This window comes from Stenella coeruleoalba (genome assembly GCF_951394435.1).
Source record: "Stenella coeruleoalba genome assembly, contig: scaffold_116, whole genome shotgun sequence".
Lineage (NCBI taxonomy): Eukaryota > Metazoa > Chordata > Mammalia > Artiodactyla > Delphinidae > Stenella > Stenella coeruleoalba.
Window position 1 is genome coordinate 447,707 of NW_027645886.1, and position 20,048 is coordinate 467,754.

The window sequence follows — 20,048 nt, forward strand, 5'->3', positions numbered from 1 at the left end:
ATAGGTTTTAAGATACTTACTAGTCAGGTACATTCTTAGGCGTTTAATATGGGGTGTTGAGTCCATTTTGTTGAGCAAGGAGTAGCTCTTGTCTATTCCATATTTGGCTTAAGGAACTTTATCTGTGCTCATTTCAATCTCTGGTTTTATGCAGCACCCCAACTCACCTTTACCCTTAAGCAAGAATACGTTGGTTTTCTAAATTTGAGACCCTGTTCTGTTCTGTAATTCAGTTCCTGTGTAGCCAAGTTTACATTCCGTGTATTACTGATATCTTATGATGTTTCTTTTTCTGTGTGACTTATTTCAGTTAGAATCATCATACCTGAATCCACTCATTGTGCTGCTAAGGGCCTGATGACACAGATTTCATTGCTGAGTGATATTGCTTTGTAAGTAAATACCACAACTTCTTTATCCATTTTTCACTTTCTGCGATGTTGAACTTGTACTGTAAACGAGGTTCTTGTAAACAGAGCCGTTCCAAACTTTGGGGTGGCTGTGTCTTTTTGATTTTAATTTCCCTAAGCTATAGGACCATAAGTGGAAGTGCCCTAGGTTCTGTTGCTTTGTTTTTTAGATGTTTCAGGAAACACCATACACTTCTCCCGAGTGGTTGTTGGCAATTTACATCCCGCCCATCAGCATAACAAGGCTCCCAGTTCTCCATGGCCTGTCCTGCCTTTCTGGATTTTACACTTTCTTCAGATGGCCCTTTGTGACCGGGGGGAAGTGAGACTTCATTGTAGTGCAGATTTCCTTTGCAAGCTTGCTTGGTTGGCCAAAAAGGGCGTATGCGTTTTTTCCTGAATATATTCAGGAAAAAACGCATACGCCCTTTTTGGCCAAGTGCATCATTGTGGACGTTCTGCCTCTTTTCCTATGCTTTCAATGCAATTCCAGTCTACCTCCTGAAATCGGTTTCCTGCAATTCTGCCCCGCATTCAAGTCCTCTTGGCAGCCTTACTTCAGTCTATTTTTGGACGATAGCTGTCATTTATAACTCTGCAGGTTTGTGAATTACAGTGCCCCTGAGCTCCTTTCTTCAACTTGCTTTCTTGTGACCTGGCCGCAACACCGCAGGCTGGCTTCAGGCCCTAATCTGGTTCCGGCACGGCACGCTGAGCCTTTGGTTATTTCCTCTTCATGGTGGGAAATGAGAGTTAAATTTGCCCGTCCAGACACCTCCAGTTAGCCTCTCATTGGTTCTCGCTATTCCTGTTCATCTTCCGCAGAAATTGCAAACTGGGCCAAACAGGAGGTTAAAGGCGCTGACTCTCCAAGTGGGGAGAGTGTTAGTAAAGCGTCTGGAATGTTGCACCCGAGTACCAGGGGAGGAAAACTGAGACATATTTGAACACGTCTCCCGTTCACATGGTTGATCATACTTGGGTTCCACATGCATGTTTTAGCTGAAGGAAGAATACCTTAAACCTGGAGAGTTAAGACCCGTGTAATGGGTACCATGCAATATGACTTCAAAGGGTCTTCATTTGCTCACCGAACCTCTCCAATCCTATCACTGCTGCGTTTATGCCCCTGTACACATGCTTGATTCTCTTTCGGAGACATAGCAATCCATAGGTTTTAAGATACTTACTAGTCAGGTACATTCTTAGGCGTTTAATATGCGGTGTTGAGTCCATTTCGTTGAGCAAGGAGTAGCTCTTGTCTATTCCATATTTGACTTAAGGAACTTTATCTGTGCTCATTTCAATCTCTGGTTTTATGCAGCACCCCAACTCACCTTTACCCTTAAGCAAGCATAAGTTGGTTTTCTAAATTTGAGACCCTGTTCTGTTCTGTAATTCAGTTCCTGTGTAGCCAAGTTTACATTCCCCTTATTACTGATATCTTATGATGTTTCTTTTTCTGTGTGACTTACTTCAGTTAGAATCATCATACCTGAATCCACTCATTGTGCTGCTAAGGGCCTGATGACACAGATTTCATTGCTGAGTGATATTGCTTTCTAAGTAAATACCACAACTTCTTTATCCATTTTTCACTTTCTGCGATGTTGAACTTGTACTGTAAACGAGGTTCTTGTAAACAGAGCCGTTCCAAACTTTGAGGTGGCTGTGTCTTTTTGATTTTAATTTCCCTAAGCTATAGGATCATAAGTGGAAGTGCCCTAGGCTCTGTTGCTTTGTTTTTTAGATGTTTCAGGAAACACCATACACTTCTCCCGAGTGGTTGTTGGCAATTTACATCCCGCCCATCAGCATAACAAGGCTCCCAGTTCTCCATGGCCTGTCCTGCCTTTCTGGATTTTACACTTTTTTCAGATGGCCCTTTTGACCGGGGGGAAGTGAGACTTCATTGTAGTGCAGATTTCCTTTGCAAGCTTGCTTTGTTGGCCAAAAAGGGCGTATGTGTTTTTTCCTGAATATATTCAGGAAAAAACGCATACGCCCTTTTTGGCCAAGTGCATCATTGTGGACGTTCTGCCTCTTTTCCTATGCTTTCAATGCAATTCCAGTCTACCTCCTGAAATCGGTTTCCTGCAGTTCTGCCCCGCTTTCAAGTCCTCTAGGCAGCCTTACTTCAGTCTATTTTTGGACGATAGCTGTCATTTATAACTCTGCAGGTTTGTGAATTACAGTGCCCCTGAGCTCCTTTCTTCAACTCGCTTTCTTTTGAGCTGGCCGCAACACCGCAGGATGGCTTCAGGCCCTAATCTGGTTCCGGCCCGGCATGCTGAGCCTTTGGTTAATTCCTCTTCCTGGTGGGAAATGAGAGTTCAATTTGCCCGTCCAGACACCTCCAGCTAGTCTCTCATTGGTTCTCGCTATTCCTGTTCATCTTCCGCAAAAATTGCAAACTGGGCCAAACAGGAGGTTAAAGGCGCTGACTCTCCAAGTGGGGAGAGTGTTAGTAAAGCGTCTGGAATGTTGCACCCGAGTACCAGGGGAGGAAAACTGAGACATATTTGAACACGTCTCCCGTTCACATGGTTGATCATACTTGGGTTCCACATGCATGTTTTAGCTGAAGGAAGAATACCTTAAACCTGGAGAGTTGAGACCCGTGTAATGGGTACCATGCAATATGACTTCAAAGGGTCTTCATTTGCTCACCGAACCTCTCCAATCCTATCACTGCTGCGTTTATGCCCCTGTACACATGCTTGATTCTCTTTCGGAGACATAGCAATCCATAGGTTTTAAGATACTTACTAGTCAGGTACATTCTTAGGCGTTTAATATGCGGTGTTGAGTCCATTTCATTGAGCAAGGAGTAGCTCTTGTCTATTCCATATTTGACTTAAGGAACTTTATCTGTGCTCATTTCAATCTCTGGTTTTATGCAGCACCCCAACTCACCTTTACCCTTAAGCAAGCATAAGTTAGTTTTCTAAATTTTAGACCCTGTTCTGTTCTGTAATTCAGTTCCTGTGTAGCCAAGTTTACATTCCGTGTATTACTGATATCTTATGATGTTTCTTTTTCTGTGTGACTTATTTCAGTTAGAATCATCATACCTGAATCCACTCATTGTGATGCTAAGTGCCTGATGACATAGATTTCATTGCTGAGTGATATTGCTTTGTAAGTAAATACCACAACTTCTTTATCCATTTTTCACTTTCTGCAATGTTGAACTTGTACTGTAAACGAGGTTCTTGTAAACAGAGGCGTCCCAAACTTTGGGGTGGCTGTGTCTTTTTGATTTTAATTTCCCTAAGCTATAGGACCATAAGTGGCAGTGCCCTACGCTCTGTTGCTTTGTTTTTTAGATGTTTCAGGAAACACCATACACTTCTCCCGAGTGTCTGTTGGCAATTTACATCCCGCCCATCAGCATAACAAGGCTCCCAGTTCTCCATGGCCTGTCCTGCCTTTCTGGATTTTACACTTTTTTCAGATGGCCCTTTTGACCGGGGGGAAGTGAGACTTCATTGTAGTGCAGATTTCCTTTGCAAGCTTGCTTGGTTGGCCAAAAAGGGCGTATGCATTTTTTCCTGAATATATTCAGGAAAAAACGCGTACGCCCTTTTTGGCCAAGTGCATCATTGTGGACGTTCTGCCTCTTTTCCTATGCTTTCAATGCAATTCCAGTCTACCTCCTGAAATCGGTTTCCTGCAATTCTGCCCCGCTTTCAAGTCCTCTTGGCAGCCTTACTTCAGTCTATTTTTGGACGATAGCTGTCATTTATAACTCTGCAGGTTTGTGAATTACAGTGCCCCTGAGCTCCTTTCTTCAACTCGCTTTCTTGTGACCTGGCCGCAACACCGCAGGATGGCTTCAGGCCCTAATCTGGTTCCGGCAGGGCACGCTGAGCCTTTGGTTAATTCCTCTTCATGGTGGGAAATGAGAGTTAAATTTGCCCGTCCAGACACCTCCAGCTAGCCTCTCATTGGTTCTTGCTATTCCTGTTCATCTTCCGCAGAAATTGCAAACTGGGCCAAACAGGAGGTTAAAGGGACTGACTCTCCAAGTGGGGAGAGTGTTAGTAGAGCATCTGGAATGTTGCACCCGAGTACCAGGGGAGGAAAACTGAGACATATTTGAACACGTCTCCCGATCACATGGTTGATCATACTCTAGGTTCCACATGCATGTTTTAGCTGAAGGAAGAATACCTTAAACCTGGGTAGTTGAAACCCGTGGAATGGGTACCATGCAATATGACTTCAAAGGGTCTTCATTTGCTCACCGAACCTCTCCAATCCTATCACTGCTGCGTTTATGCCCCTGTACACATGCTTGATTCTCTTTCCGAGACATAACAATCCATAGGTTTTAAGATACTTACTAGTCAGGTACATTCTTAGGCGTTTAATATGGGGTGTTGAGTCCATTTCGTTGAGCAAGGAGTAGCTCTTGTCTATTCCATATTTGGCTTAAGGAACTTTATCTGTGCTCATTTCAATCTCTGGTTTTATGCAGCACCCCAACTCACCTTTCCCCTTAAGCAAGCATAAGTTGGTTTTCTAAATTTGAGACCCTCTTCTGTTCTGTAATTCAGTTCCTGTGTAGCCAAGTTTCCATTCCGTGTATTACTGATATCTTATGATGTTTCTTTTTCTGTGTGACTTATTTCAGTTAGAATCATCATACCTGAATCCACTCATTGTGATGCTAAGGGCCTGATGACACAGATTTCATTGCTGAGTGATATTGCTTTGTAAGTAAATACCACAACTTCTTTATCCATTTTTCACTTTCTGCGATGTTGAACTTGTACTGTAAACGAGGTTCTTGTAAACAGAGCCGTTCCAAACTTTGGGGTGGCTGTGTCTTTTTCATTTTAATTTCCCTAAGCTATAGGACCATAAGTGGAAGTGCTCTAGGTTCTGTTGCTTTGTTTTTTAGATGTTTCAGGAAACGCCATACACTTCTCCCGAGTGGTTGTTGGCAATTTACATCCCGCCCATCAGCATAACAAGGCTCCCAGTTCTCCATGGCCTGTCCTGCCTTTCTGGATTTTACACTTTTTTCAGATGGCCCTTTTGACTGGGGGGAAGTGAGACTTCATTGTAGTGCAGATTTCCTTTGCAAGCTTGCTTGGTTGGCCAAAAAGGGCGTATGCGTTTTTTCCTGAATATATTCAGGAAAAAACGCATACGCCCTTTTTGGCCAAGTGCATCATTGTGGACGTTCTGCCTCTTTTCCTATGCTTTCAATGCAATTCCAGTCTACCTCCTGAAATCGGTTTCCTGCAATTCTGCCCCGCTTTCAAGTCCTCTTGGCAGCCTTACTTCAGTCTATTTTTGGACGATAGCTGTCATTTATAACTCTGCAGGTTTGTGAATTACAGTGCCCCTGAGCTCCTTTCTTCAACTCGCTTTCTTGTGACCTGGCCGCAACACCGCAGGATGGCTTCAGGCCCTAATCTGGTTCCGGCCCGGCATGCTGAGCCTTTGGTTAATTCCTCTTCCTGGTGGGAAATGAGAGTTAAATTTGCCCGTCCAGACACCTCCAGCTAGCCTCTCATTGGTTCTCGCTATTCCTGTTCATCTTCCACAGAAATTGCAAACTGGGCCAAACAGGAGGTTAAAGGGACTGACTCTCCAAGTGGGGAGAGTGTTAGTAGAGCATCTGGAATGTTGCACCCGAGTACCAGGGGAGGAAAACTGAGACATATTTGAACACGTCTCCCGATCACATGGTTGATCATACTCTAGGTTCCACATGCATGTTTTAGCTGAAGGAAGAATACCTTAAACCTGGGTAGTTGAAACCCGTGGAATGGGTACCATGCAATATGACTTCAAAGGGTCTTCATTTGCTCACCGAACCTCTCCAATCCTATCACTGCTGCGTTTATGCCCCTGTACACATGCTTGATTCTCTTTCGGAGACATAACAATCCATAGGTTTTAAGATACTTACTAGTCAGGTACATTCTTAGGCGTTTAATATGGGGTGTTGAGTCCATTTCGTTGAGCAAGGAGTAGCTCTTGTCTATTCCATATTTGGCTTAAGGAACTTTATCTGTGCTCATTTCAATCTCTGGTTTTATGCAGCACCCCAACTCACCTTTCCCCTTAAGCAAGCATAAATTGGTTTTCTAAATTTGAGACCCTCTTCTGTTCTGTAATTCAGTTCCTGTGTAGCCAAGTTTCCATTCCGTGTATTACTGATATCTTATGATGTTTCTTTTTCTGTGTGACTTATTTCAGTTAGAATCATCATACCTGAATCCACTCATTGTGATGCTAAGGGCCTGATGACACAGATTTCATTGCTGAGTGATATTGCTTTCTAAGTAAATACCACAACTTCTTTATCCATTTTTCACTTTCTGCGATGTTGAACTTGTACTGTAAACGAGGTTCTTGTAAACAGAGCCGTTCCAAACTTTGGGGTGGCTGTGTCTTTTTCATTTTAATTTCCCTAAGCTATAGGACCATAAGTGGAAGTGCTCTAGGTTCTGTTGCTTTGTTTTTTAGATGTTTCAGGAAACGCCATACACTTCTCCCGAGTGGTTGTTGGCAATTTACATCCCGCCCATCAGCATAACAAGGCTCCCAGTTCTCCATGGCCTGTCCTGCCTTTCTGGATTTTACACTTTTTTCAGATGGCCCTTTTGACCGGGGGGAAGTGAGACTTCATTGTAGTGCAGATTTCCTTTGCAAGCTTGCTTGGTTGGCCAAAAAGGGCGTATGCGTTTTTTCCTGAATATATTCAGGAAAAAACGCATACGCCCTTTTTGGCCAAGTGCATCATTTTGGACGTTCTGCCTCTTTTCCTATGCTTTCAATGCAATTCCAGTCTACCTCCTGAAATCGGTTTCCTGCAATTCTGCCCCGCTTTCAAGTCCTCTTGGCAGCCTTACTTCAGTCTATTTTTGGACGATAGCTGTCATTTATAACTCTGCAGGTTTGTGAATTACAGTGCCCCTGAGCTCCTTTCTTCAACTCGCTTTCTTGTGACCTGGCCGCAACACCGCAGGATGGCTTCAGGCCCTAATCTGGTTCCGGCCCGGCATGCTGAGCCTTTGGTTAATTCCTCTTCCTGGTGGGAAATGAGAGTTAAATTTGCCCGTCCAGACACCTCCAGCTAGCCTCTCATTGGTTCTCGCTATTCCTGTTCATCTTCCACAGAAATTGCAAACTGGGCCAAACAGGAGGTTAAAGGGACTGACTCTCCAAGTGGGGAGAGTGATAGTAAAGCGTCTGGAATGTTGCACCCGAGTACCAGGGGAGGAAAACTGAGACATATTTGAACACGTCTCCCGATCACATGGTTGATCATACTCTAGGTTCCACATGCATGTTTTAGCTGAAGGAAGAATACCTTAAACCTGGGTAGTTGAAACCCGTGGAATGGGTACCATGCAATATGACTTCAAAGGGTCTTCATTTGCTCACCGAACCTCTCCGATCCTATCACTGCTGCGTTTATGCCCCTGTACACATGCTTGATTCGCTTTCGGAGACATAGCAATCCATAGGTTTTAAGATACTTACTAGTCAGGTACATTCTTAGGCGTTTAATATGCGGTGTTGAGTCCATTTCATTGAGCAAGGAGTAGCTCTTGTCTATTCCATATTTGGCTTAAGGAACTTTATCTGTGCTCATTTCAATCTCTGGTTTTATGCAGCACCCCAACTCACCTTTACCCTTAAGCAAGCATAAGTTGGTTTTCTAAATTTGAGACCCTGTTCTGTTCTGTAATTCAGTTCCTGTGTAGCCAAGTTTACATTCCGTGTATTACTGATATCTTATGATGTTTCTTTTTCTGTGTGACTTATTTCAGTTAGAATCATCATACCTGAATCCACTCATTGTGCTGCTTAGGGCCTGATGACACAGATTTCATTGCTGAGTGATATTGCTTTGTAAGTAAATACCACAACTTCTTTATGCATTTTTCACTTTCTGCGATGTTGAACTTGTACTGTAAACGAGGTTCTTGTAAACAGAGCCGTTCCAAACTTTGGGGTGGCTGTGTCTTTTTGATTTTAATTTCCCTAAGCTATAGGACCATAAGTGGAAGTGCCCTAGGTTCTGTTGCTTTGTTTTTTAGATGTTTCAGGAAACACCATACACTTCTCCCGAGTGGTTGTTGGCAATTTACATCCCGCCCATCAGCATAACAAGGCTCCCAGTTCTCCATGGCCTGTCCTGCCTTTCTGGATTTTACACTTTTTTCAGATGGCCCTTTTGACCGGGGGGAAGTGAGACTTCATTGTAGTGCAGATTTCCTTTGCAAGCTTGCTTGGTTGGCCAAAAAGGGCGTATGCGTTTTTTCCTGAATATATTCAGGAAAAAACGCATACGCCCTTTTTGGCCAAGTGCATCATTGTGGACGTTCTGCCTCTTTTCCTATGCTTTCAATGCAATTCCAGTCTACCTCCTGAAATCGGTTTCCTGCAATTCTGCCCCGCTTTCAAGTCCTCTTGGCAGCCTTACTTCAGTCTATTTTTGGACGATAGCTGTCATTTATAACTCTGCAGGTTTGTGAATTACAGTGCCCCTGAGCTCCTTTCTTCAAATCGCTTTCTTGTGACCTGGCCGCAACACCGCAGGATGGCTTCAGGCCCTAATCTGGTTCCGGCCCGGCATGCTGAGCCTTTGGTTAATTCCTCTTCCTGGTGGGAAATGAGAGTTAAATTTGCCCGTCCAGACACCTCCAGCTAGCCTCTCATTGGTTCTCGCTATTCCTGTTCATCTTCCGCAGAAATTGCAAACTGGGCCAAACAGGAGGTTAAAGGGACTGACTCTCCAAGTCGGGAGAGTGTTAGTAAAGCGTCTGGAATGTTGCACCCGAGTACCAGGGGAGGAAAACTGAGACATATTTGAACACGTCTCCCGTTCACATGGTTGATCATACTCTGGGTTCCACATGCATGTTTTAGCTGAAGGAAGAATACCTTAAACCTGGAGAGTTGAGACCCGTGGAATGGGTACCATGCAATATGACTTCAAAGGGTCTTCATTTGCTCACCGAACCTCTCCAATCCTATCACTGCTGCGTTTATTCATCTGTACACACGCTTGATTCTCTTTCGGAGACATAGCAATCCATAGGTTTTAAGATACTTACTAGTCAGGTACATTCTTAGGCGTTTAATATGGGGTGTTGAGTCCATTTCGTTGAGCAAGGAGTAGCTCTTGTCTATTCCATATTTGGCTTAAGGAACTTTATCTGTGCTCATTTCAATCTCTGGTTTTATGCAGCAGCTCAACTCACCTTTACCCTTAAGCAAGCATAAGTTGGTTTTCTAAATTTGAGACCCTGTTCTGTTTTGGAATGCAGTTCCTGTGTAGCCAAGTTTACATTCCGTGTATTAGTGATATCTTATGATGTTTCTTTTTCTGTGTGACTTATTTCAGTTAGAATCATCGTACCTGAATCCACTCATTATGCTGCTACGGGCCTGATGACATAGATTTCACTGCTGAGTGATACTGCATTGTACGTAAGTACCACAAGTTCTTTATCCATTTTTCACTTTCTGTGATATTGAACTTGTACGGTAAACGAGGTTCTTGTAAACGGAGGCGTCCCAAACTTTGGGGTGGCTGTGTCTTTTTGATTTTAATTTCCCTAAGCTATAGGACCATAAGTGGCAGTGCCCTAGGCTCTGTTGCTTTGTTTTTTAGATGTTTCAGGAAACACCATACACTTCTCCCGAGTGTCTGTTGGCAATTTACATCCCGCCCATCAGCATAACAAGGCTCCCAGTTCTCCATGGCCTGTCCTGCCTTTCTGGATTTTACACTTTTTTCAGATGGCCCTTTTGACCGGGGGGAAGTGAGACTTCATTGTAGTGCAGATTTCCTTTGCAAGCTTGCTTGGTTGGCCAAAAAGGGCGTATGCGTTTTTTCCTGAATATATTCAGGAAAAAACGCATACGCCCTTTTTGGCCAAGTGCATCATTGTGGACGTTCTGCCTCTTTTCCTATGCTTTCAATGCAATTCCAGTCTACCTCCTGAAATCGGTTTCCTGCAATTCTGCCCCGCTTTCAAGTCCTCTTGGCAGCCTTACTTCAGTCTATTTTTGGACGATAGCTGTCATTTATAACTCTGCAGGTTTGTGAATTACAGTGCCCCTGAGCTCCTTTCTTCAACTCGCTTTCTTTTGAGCTGGCCGCAACACCGCAGGATGGCTTCAGGCCCTAATCTGGTTCCGGTACGGCACGCTGAGCCTTTGGTTGTTTCCTCTTCCTGGTGGGAAATGAGAGTTAAATTTGCCCGTCCAGACACCTCCAGATAGCCTCTCATTGGTTCTCACTATTCCTGTTCATCTTCCGCAGAAATTGCAAACTGGGCCAAACAGGAGGTTAAAGGCGCTGACTCTCCAAGTGGGGAGAGTGTTAGTAAAGCGTCTGGAATGTTGCACCCGAGTACCAGGGGAGGAAAACTGAGACATATTTGAACACGTCTCCCGTTCACATGGTTGATCATACTTCGGTTCCACATGCATGTTTTAGCTGAAGGAAGAATACCTTAAACCTGGAGAGTTGAGACCCGTGTAATGGGTACCATGCAATATGACTTCAAAGGGTCTTCATTTGCTCACCGAACCTCTCCAATCCTATCACTGCTGCGTTTATGCCTCTGCATACATGCTTGATTCTCTTTTGGAGACATAGCAATCCATAGGTTTTAAGATACTTACTAGTCAGGTACATTCTTAGGCGTTTAATATGCGGTGTTGAGTCCATTTCGTTGAGCAAGGAGTAGCTCTTGTCTATTCCATATTTGACTTAAGGAACTTTATCTGTGCTCATTTCAATCTCTGGTTTTATGTAGCACCCCAACTCACCTTTCCCCTTAAGCAAGCATAAGTTGGTTTTCTAAATTTGAGACCCTGTTCTGTTCTTTAATTCAGTTCCTGTGTAGCCAAGTTTACATTCCGTGTATTACTGATATCTTATGATGTTTCTTTTTCTGTGTGACTTATTTCAGTTACAATCATCATACCTGAATCCACTCATTGTGATGCTAAGGGCCTGATGACATAGATTTCATTGCTGAGTGATATTGCTTTGTAAGTAAATACCACAACTTCTTTATCCATTTTTCACTTTCTGCGATGTTGAACTTGTACTGTAAACGAGGTTCTTGTAAACAGAGGCGTCCCAAACTTTGGGGTGGCTGTGTCTTTTTGATTTTAATTTCCCTAAGCTATAGGACCATAAGTGGCAGTGCCCTAGGCTCTGTTGCTTTGTTTTTTAGATGTTTCAGGAAACACCATACACTTCTCCCGAGTGTCTGTTGGCAATTTACATCCCGCCCATCAGCATAACAAGGCTCCCAGTTCTCCATGGCCTGTCCTGCCTTTCTGGATTTTACACTTTTTTCAGATGGCCCTTTTGACCAGGGGGAAGTGAGACTTCATTGTAGTGCAGATTTCCTTTGCAAGCTTGCTGGGTTGGCCAAAAAGGGCGTATGCGTTTTTTCCTGAATATATTCAGGAAAAAACGCATACGCCCTTTTTGGCCAAGTGCATCATTGTGGACGTTCTGCCTCTTTTCCTATGCTTTCAATGCAATTCCAGTCTACCTCCTGAAATCGGTTTCCTGCAATTCTGCCCCGCTTTCAAGTCCTCTTGGCAGCCTTACTTCAGTCTATTTTTGGACGATAGCTGTCATTTATAACTCTGCAGGTTTGTGAATTACAGTGCCCCAGAGCTCCTTTCTTCAACTCGCTTTCTTGTGACCTGGCCGCAACACCGCAGGATGGCTTCAGGCCCTAATCTGATTCCGGCACGGCACGCTGATCCTTTGGTTATTTCCTCTTCCTGGTGGGAAATGAGAGTTAAATTTGCCCGTCCAGACACCTCCAGCTAGTCTGTCATTGGTTCTCGCTATTCCTGTTCATCTTCCGCAGAAATTGCAAACTGGGCCAAACAGGAGGTTAAAGGCGGTGACTCTCCAAGTGGGGAGAGTGTTAGTAAAGCGTCTGGAATGTTGCACCCGAGTACCAGGGGAGGAAAACTGAGACATATTTGAACACGTCTCCCGTTCACATGGTTGATCATACTTGGGTTCCACATGCATCTTTTAGCTGAAGGAAGAATACCTTAAACCTGGAGAGTTAAGACCCGTGTAATGGGTACCATGCAATATGACTTCAAAGGGTCTTCATTTGCTCACCGAACCTCTCCAATCCTATCACTGCTGCGTTTATGCCCCTGTACACATGCTTGATTCTCTTTCGGAGACATAGCAATCCATAGGTTTTAAGATACTTACTAGTCAGGTACATTCTTAGGGGTTTAATATGCGGTGTTGAGTCCATTTCGTTGAGCAAGGAGTAGCTCTTGTCTATTCCATATTTGACTTAAGGAACTTTATCTGTGCTCATTTCAATCTCTGGTTTTATGCAGCACCCCAACTCACCTTTACCCTTAAGCAAGCATAAGTTGGTTTTCTAAATTTGAGACCCTGTTCTGTTCTGTAATTCAGTTCCTGTGTAGCCAAGTTTACATTCCGTGTATTACTGATATCTTATGATGTTTCTTTTTCTGTGTGACTTACTTCAGTTAGAATCATCATACCTGAATCCACTCATTGTGCTGCTAAGGGCCTGATGACACAGATTTCATTGCTGAGTGATATTGCTTTGTAAGTAAATACCACAACTTCTTTATCCATTTTTCACTTTCTGCGATGTTGAACTTGTACTGTAAACGAGGTTCTTGTAAACAGAGGCGTCCCAAACTTTGGGGTGGCTGTGTCTTTTTGATTTTAATTTCCCTAAGCTATAGGACCATAAGTGGCAGTGCCCTAGGCTCTGTTGCTTTGTTTTTTAGATGTTTCAGGAAACACCATACATCTCCGGAGTGTCTGTTGGCAATTTACATCCCGCCCATCAGCATAACAAGGCTCCCAGTTCTCCATGGCCTGTCCTGCCTTTCTGGATTTTACACTTTTTTCAGATGGCCCTTTTGACCGGGGGGAAGTGAGACTTCATTGTAGTGCAGATTTCCTTTGCAAGCTTGCTTGGTTGGCCAAAAAGGGCGTATGCGTTTTTTCCTGAATATATTCAGGAAAAAACGCATACGCCCTTTTTGGCCAAGTGCATCATTGTGGACGTTCTGCCTCTTTTCCTATGCTTTCAATGCAATTCCAGTCTACCTCCTGAAATCGGTTTCCTGCAATTCTGCCCCGCTTTCAAGTCCTCTTGGCAGCCTTACTTCAGTGTATTTTTGGACGATAGCTGTCATTTATAACTCTGCAGGTTTGTGAATTACAGTGCCCCAGAGCTCCTTTCTTCAACTCGCTTTCTTGTGACGTGGCCGCAACACCGCAGGATGGCTTCAGGCCCTAATCTGATTCCGGCACGACACGCTGATCCTTTGGTTATTTCCTCTTCCTGGTGGGAAATGAGAGTTAAATTTGCCCGTCCAGACACCTCCAGCTAGTCTCTCATTGGTTCTCGCTATTCCTGTTCATCTTCCGCAGAAATTGCAAACTGGGCCAAACAGGAGGTTAAAGGCGCTGACTCTCCAAGTGGGGAGAGTGTTAGTAAAGCGTCTGGAATGTTGCACCCGAGTACCAGGGGAGGAAAACTGAGACATATTTGAACACGTCTCCCGTTCACATGGTTGATCATACTTGGGTTCCACATGCATGTTTTAGCTGAAGGAAGAATACCTTAAACCTGGAGAGTTAAGACCCGTGTAATGGGTACCATGCAATATGACTTCAAAGGGTCTTCATTTGCTCACCGAACCTCTCCAATCCTATCACTGCTGCGTTTATGCCCCTGTGCACATGCTTGATTCTCTTTCGGAGACATAGCAATCCATAGGTTTTAAGATACTTACTAGTCAGGTACATTCTTAGGCGTTTAATATGCGGTGTTGAGTCCATTTCGTTGAGCAAGGAGTAGCTCTTGTCTATTCCATATTTGACTTAAGGAACTTTATCTGTGCTCATTTCAATCTCTGGTTTTATGCAGCACCCCAACTCACCTTTACCCTTAAGCAAGCATAAGTTGGTTTTCTAAATTTGAGACCCTGTTCTGTTCTGTAATTCAGTTCCTGTGTAGCCAAGTTTACATTCCGTGTATTACTGATATCTTATGATGTTTCTTTTTCTGTGTGACTTACTTCAGTTAGAATCATCATACCTGAATCCACTCATTGTGCTGCTAAGGGCCTGATGACACAGATTTCATTGCTGAGTGATATTGCTTTGTAAGTAAATACCACAACTTCTTTATCCATTTTTCACTTTCTGCGATGTTGAACTTGTACTGTAAACGAGGTTCTTGTAAACAGAGGCGTCCCAAACTTTGGGGTGGCTGTGTCTTTTTGATTTTAATTTCCCTAAGCTATAGGACCATAAGTGGCAGTGCCCTAGGCTCTGTTGCTTTGTTTTTTAGATGTTTCAGGAAACACCATACATCTCCGGAGTGTCTGTTGGCAATTTACATCCCGCCCATCAGCATAACAAGGCTCCCAGTTCTCCATGGCCTGTCCTGCCTTTCTGGATTTTACACTTTTTTCAGATGGCCCTTTTGACCGGGGGGAAGTGAGACTTCATTGTAGTGCAGATTTCCTTTGCAAGCTTGCTTGGTTGGCCAAAAAGGGCGTATGCGTTTTTTCCTGAATATATTCAGGAAAAAACGCATACGCCCTTTTTGGCCAAGTGCATCATTGTGGACGTTCTGCCTCTTTTCCTATGCTTTCAATGCAATTCCAGTCTACCTCCTGAAATCGGTTTCCTGCAATTCTGCCCCGCTTTCAAGTCCTCTTGGCAGCCTTACTTCAGTCTATTTTTGGACGATAGCTGTCATTTATAACTCTGCAGGTTTGTGAATTACAGTGCCCCAGAGCTCCTTTCTTCAACTCGCTTTCTTGTGACCTGGCCGCAACACCGCAGGATGGCTTCAGGCCCTAATCTGATTCCGGCACGGCACGCTGATCCTTTGGTTATTTCCTCTTCCTGGTGGGAAATGAGAGTTAAATTTGCCCGTCCAGACACCTCCAGCTAGTCTCTCATTGGTTCTCGCTATTCCTGTTCATCTTCCGCAGAAATTGCAAACTGGGCCAAACAGGAGGTTAAAGGCGCTGACTCTCCAAGTGGGGAGAGTGTTAGTAAAGCGTCTGGAATGTTGCACCCGAGTACCAGGGGAGGAAAACTGAGACATATTTGAACACGTCTCCCGTTCACATGGTTGATCATACTTGGGTTCCACATGCATGTTTTAGCTGAAGGAAGAATACCTTAAACCTGGAGAGTTAAGACCCGTGTAATGGGTACCATGCAATATGACTTCAAAGGGTCTTCATTTGCTCACCGAACCTCTCCAATCCTATCACTGCTGCGTTTATGCCCCTGTGCACATGCTTGATTCTCTTTCGGAGACATAGCAATCCATAGGTTTTAAGATACTTACTAGTCAGGTACATTCTTAGGCGTTTAATATGCGGTGTTGAGTCCATTTCGTTGAGCAAGGAGTAGCTCTTGTCTATTCCATATTTGACTTAAGGAACTTTATCTGTGCTCATTTCAATCTCTGGTTTTATGCAGCACCCCAACTCACCTTTACCCTTAAGCAAGCATAAGTTGGTTTTCTAAATTTGAGACCCTGTTCTGTTCTGTAATTCAGTTCCTGTGTAGCCAAGTTTACATTCCGTGTATTACTGATATCTTATGATGTTTCTTTTTCTGTGTGACTTACTTCAGTTAGAATCATCATACCTGAATCCACTCATTGTGCTGCTAAGGGCCTGATGACACAGATTTCATTGCTGAGTGATATTGCTTTGTAAGTGAATACCACAACTTCTTTATCCATTTTTCACTTTCTGCGATGTTGAACTTGTACTGTAAACGAGGTTCTTGTAAACAGAGCCGTTCCAAACTTTGGGGAGCTGTGTCTTTTTGATTTTAATTTCCCTAAGCTATAGGACCATAAGTGGAAGTGCCCTAGGCTCTGTTGCTTTGTTTTTTAGATGTTTCAGGAAACACCATACACTTCTCCCAAGTGTCTGTTGGCAATTTACATCCCGCCCTTCAGCATAACAAGGCTCCCAGTTCTCAATAGCCTGTTGCCTTTCTGGATTTTACACTTTTTTCAGATGGCCCTTTTGACCGGGGGGAAGTGAGACTTCATTGTAGTGCAGATTTCCTTTGCAAGCTTGCTTGGTTGGCCAAAAAGGGCGTATGCGTTTTTTCCTGAATATATTCAGGAAAAAACGCATACGCCCTTTTTGGCCAAGTGCATCATTGTGGACTTTCTGCCTCTTTTCCTATGCTTTCAATGCAATTCCAGTCTACCTCCTGAAATCGGTTTCCTGCAATTCTGCCCCGCTTTCAAGTCCTCTTGGCAGCCTTACTTCAGTCTATTTTTGGACGATAGCTGTCATTTATAACTCTGCAGGTTTGTGAATTACAGTGCCCCTGAGCTCCTTTCTTCAACTCGCTTTCTTGTGACCTGGCCGCAACACCGCAGGATGGCTTCAGGCCCTAATCTGGTTCTGGGCCGGCATGCTGGGCCTTTGGTTAATTCCTCTTCCTGGTGGGAAATGAGAGTTAAATTTGCCCGTCCAGACACCTCCAGCTAGCCTCTCATTGGTTCTCGCTATTCCTGTTCATCTTCCGCAGAAATTGCAAACTGGGCCAAACAGGAGGTTAAAGGGACTGACTCTCCAAGTGGGGAGAGTGTTAGTAAAGCGTCTGGAATGTTGCACCCGAGTACCAGGGGAGGAAAACTGAGACATATTTGAACACGTCTCCCGATCACATGGTTGATCATACTCTAGGTTCCACATGCATGTTTTAGCTGAAGGAAGAATACCTTAAACCTGGGTAGTTGAAACCCGTGGAATGGGTACCTTGCAATATGACTTCAAAGGGTCTTCATCTGCTCACCGAACCTCTCCAATCCTATCACTGCTGCGTTTATGCCCCTGTACACATGCTTGATTCTCTTTCAGAGACATAGCAATCCATAGGTTTTAAGATACTTACTAGTCAGGTACATTCTTAGGCGTTTAATATGGGGTGTTGAGTCCATTTCGTTGAGCAAGGAGTAGCTCTTGTCTATTCCATATTTGGCTTAAGGAACGTTATCTGTGCTCATTTCAATCTCTGGTTTTATGCAGCACCCCAACTCACCTTTACCCTTAAGCAAGAATACGTTGGTTTTCTAAATTTGAGACCCTGTTCTGTTCTGTAATTCAGTTCCTGTGTAGCCAAGTTTCCATTCCGTGTATTACTGATATCTTATGATGTTTCTTTTTCTGTGTGACTTATTTCAGTTAGTATCATCATACCTGAATCCACTCATTGTGCTGCTAAGGGCCTGATGACACAGATTTTTTATTGCTGAGTGATATTGCTTTGTAAGTAAATACCACAACTTCTTTATCCATTTTTCACTTTCTGCGATGTTGAACTTGTACTGTAAACGAGGTTCTTGTAAACAGAGCCGTTCCAAACTTTGGGGTGACTGTGTCTTTTTGATTTTAATTTCCCTAAGCTATAGGACCATAAGTGGAAGTGCCCTAGGTTCTGTTGCTTTGTTTTTTAGATGTTTCAGGAAACACCATACACTTCTCCCGAGTGGTTGTTGGCAATTTACATCCCACCCATCAGCATAACAAGGCTCCCAGTTCTCCATGGCCTGTCCTGCCTTTCTGGATTTTACACTTTTTTCAGATGGCCCTTTTGACCGGGGGGAAGTGAGACTTCATTGTAGTGCAGATTTCCTTTGCAAGCTTGCTTGGTTGGCCAAAAAGGGCGTATGCGTTTTTTCCTGAATATATTCAGGAAAAAACGCATACGCCCTTTTTGGCCAAGTGCATCATTGTGGACGTTCTGCCTCTTTTCCTATGCTTTCAATGCATTTCCAGTCTACCTCCTGAAATCAGTTTCCTGCAATTCTGCCCCGCTTTCAAGTCCTCTTGGCAGCCTTACTTCAGTCTATTTTTGGACGATAGCTGTCATTTATAACTCTGCAGGTTTGTGAATTACAGTGCCCCTGAGCTCCTTTCTTCAACTTGCTTTCTTGTGACCTGGCCGCAACACCGCAGGCTGGCTTCAGGCCCTAATCTGGTTCCGGTACGGCATGCTGAGCCTTTGGTTATCTCCTCTTCATGGTGGGAAATGAGAGTTAAATTTGCCCGTCCAGACACCTCCAGTTAGCCTCTCATTGGTTCTCGCTATTCCTGTTCATCTTCCGCAGAAATTGCAAACTGGGCCAAACAGGAGGTTAAAGGCGCTGACTCTCCAAGTGGGGAGAGTGTTAGTAAAGCGTCTGGAATGTTGCACCCGAGTACCAGGGGAGGAAAACTGAGACATATTTCAACACGTCTCCCGTTCACATGGTTGATCATACTTGGGTTCCACATGCATGTTTTAGCTGAAGGAAGAATATCTTAAACCTGGAGAGTTAAGACCCGTGTAATGGGTACCATGCAATATGACTTCAAAGGGTCTTCATTTGCTCACTGAACCTCTCCAATCCTATCACTGCTGCGTTTATGCCCCTGTACACATGCTTGATTCTCTTTCGGAGACATAGCAATCCATAGGTTTTAAGATACTTACTAGTCAGGTACATTCTTAGGCGTTTAATATGCGGTGTTGAGTCCATTTCGTTGAGCAAGGAGTAGCTCTTGTCTATTCCATATTTGACTTAAGGAACTTTATCTGTGCTCATTTCAATCTCTGGTTTTATGCAGCACCCCAACTCACCTTTACCCTTAAGCAAGCATAAGTTGGTTTTCTAAATTTGAGACCCTGTTCTGTTCTGTAATTCAGTTCCTGTGTAGCCAAGTTTACATTCCGTGTATTACTGATATCTTATGATGTTTCTTTTTCTGTGTGACTTACTTCAGTTAGAATCATCATACCTGAATCCACTCATTGTGCTGCTAAGGGCCTGATGACACAGATTTCATTGCTGAGTGATATTGCTTTGTAAGTGAATACCACAACTTCTTTATCCATTTTTCACTTTCTGCGATGTTGAACTTGTACTGTAAACGAGGTTCTTGTAAACAGAGCCGTTCCAAACTTTGGGGAGCTGTGTCTTTTTGATTTTAATTTCCCTAAGCTATAGGACCATAAGTGGAAGTGCCCTAGGCTCTGTTGCTTTGTTTTTTAGATGTTTCAGGAAACACCATACACTTCTCCCAAGTGTCTGTTGGCAATTTACATCCCGCCCTTCAGCATAACAAGGCTCCCAGTTCTCAATAGCCTGTTGCCTTTCTGGATTTTACACTTTTTTCAGATGGCCCTTTTGACCGGGGGGAAGTGAGACTTCATTGTAGTGCAGATTTCCTTTGCAAGCTTGCTTGGTTGGCCAAAAAGGGCGTATGCGTTTTTTCCTGAATATATTCAGGAAAAAACGCATACGCCCTTTTTGGCCAAGTGCATCATTGTGGACTTTCTGCCTCTTTTCCTATGCTTTCAATGCAATTCCAGTCTACCTCCTGAAATCGGTTTCCTGCAATTCTGCCCCGCTTTCAAGTCCTCTTGGCAGCCTTACTTCAGTCTATTTTTGGACGATAGCTGTCATTTATAACTCTGCAGGTTTGTGAATTACAGTGCCCCTGAGCTCCTTTCTTCAACTCGCTTTCTTGTGACCTGGCCGCAACACCGCAGGATGGCTTCAGGCCCTAATC

At 43.8% G+C, this 20,048-nt stretch overlaps 1 long non-coding RNA gene across 4 annotated transcripts in view; it reads left to right on the forward strand.

Annotated features, from left to right (window-relative positions):
• Nucleotides 1-20,048, forward strand: part of LOC307181491 — an 856,694-nt gene that overhangs the window by 391,901 nt on the left and 444,745 nt on the right. The window lies entirely within an intron of this gene.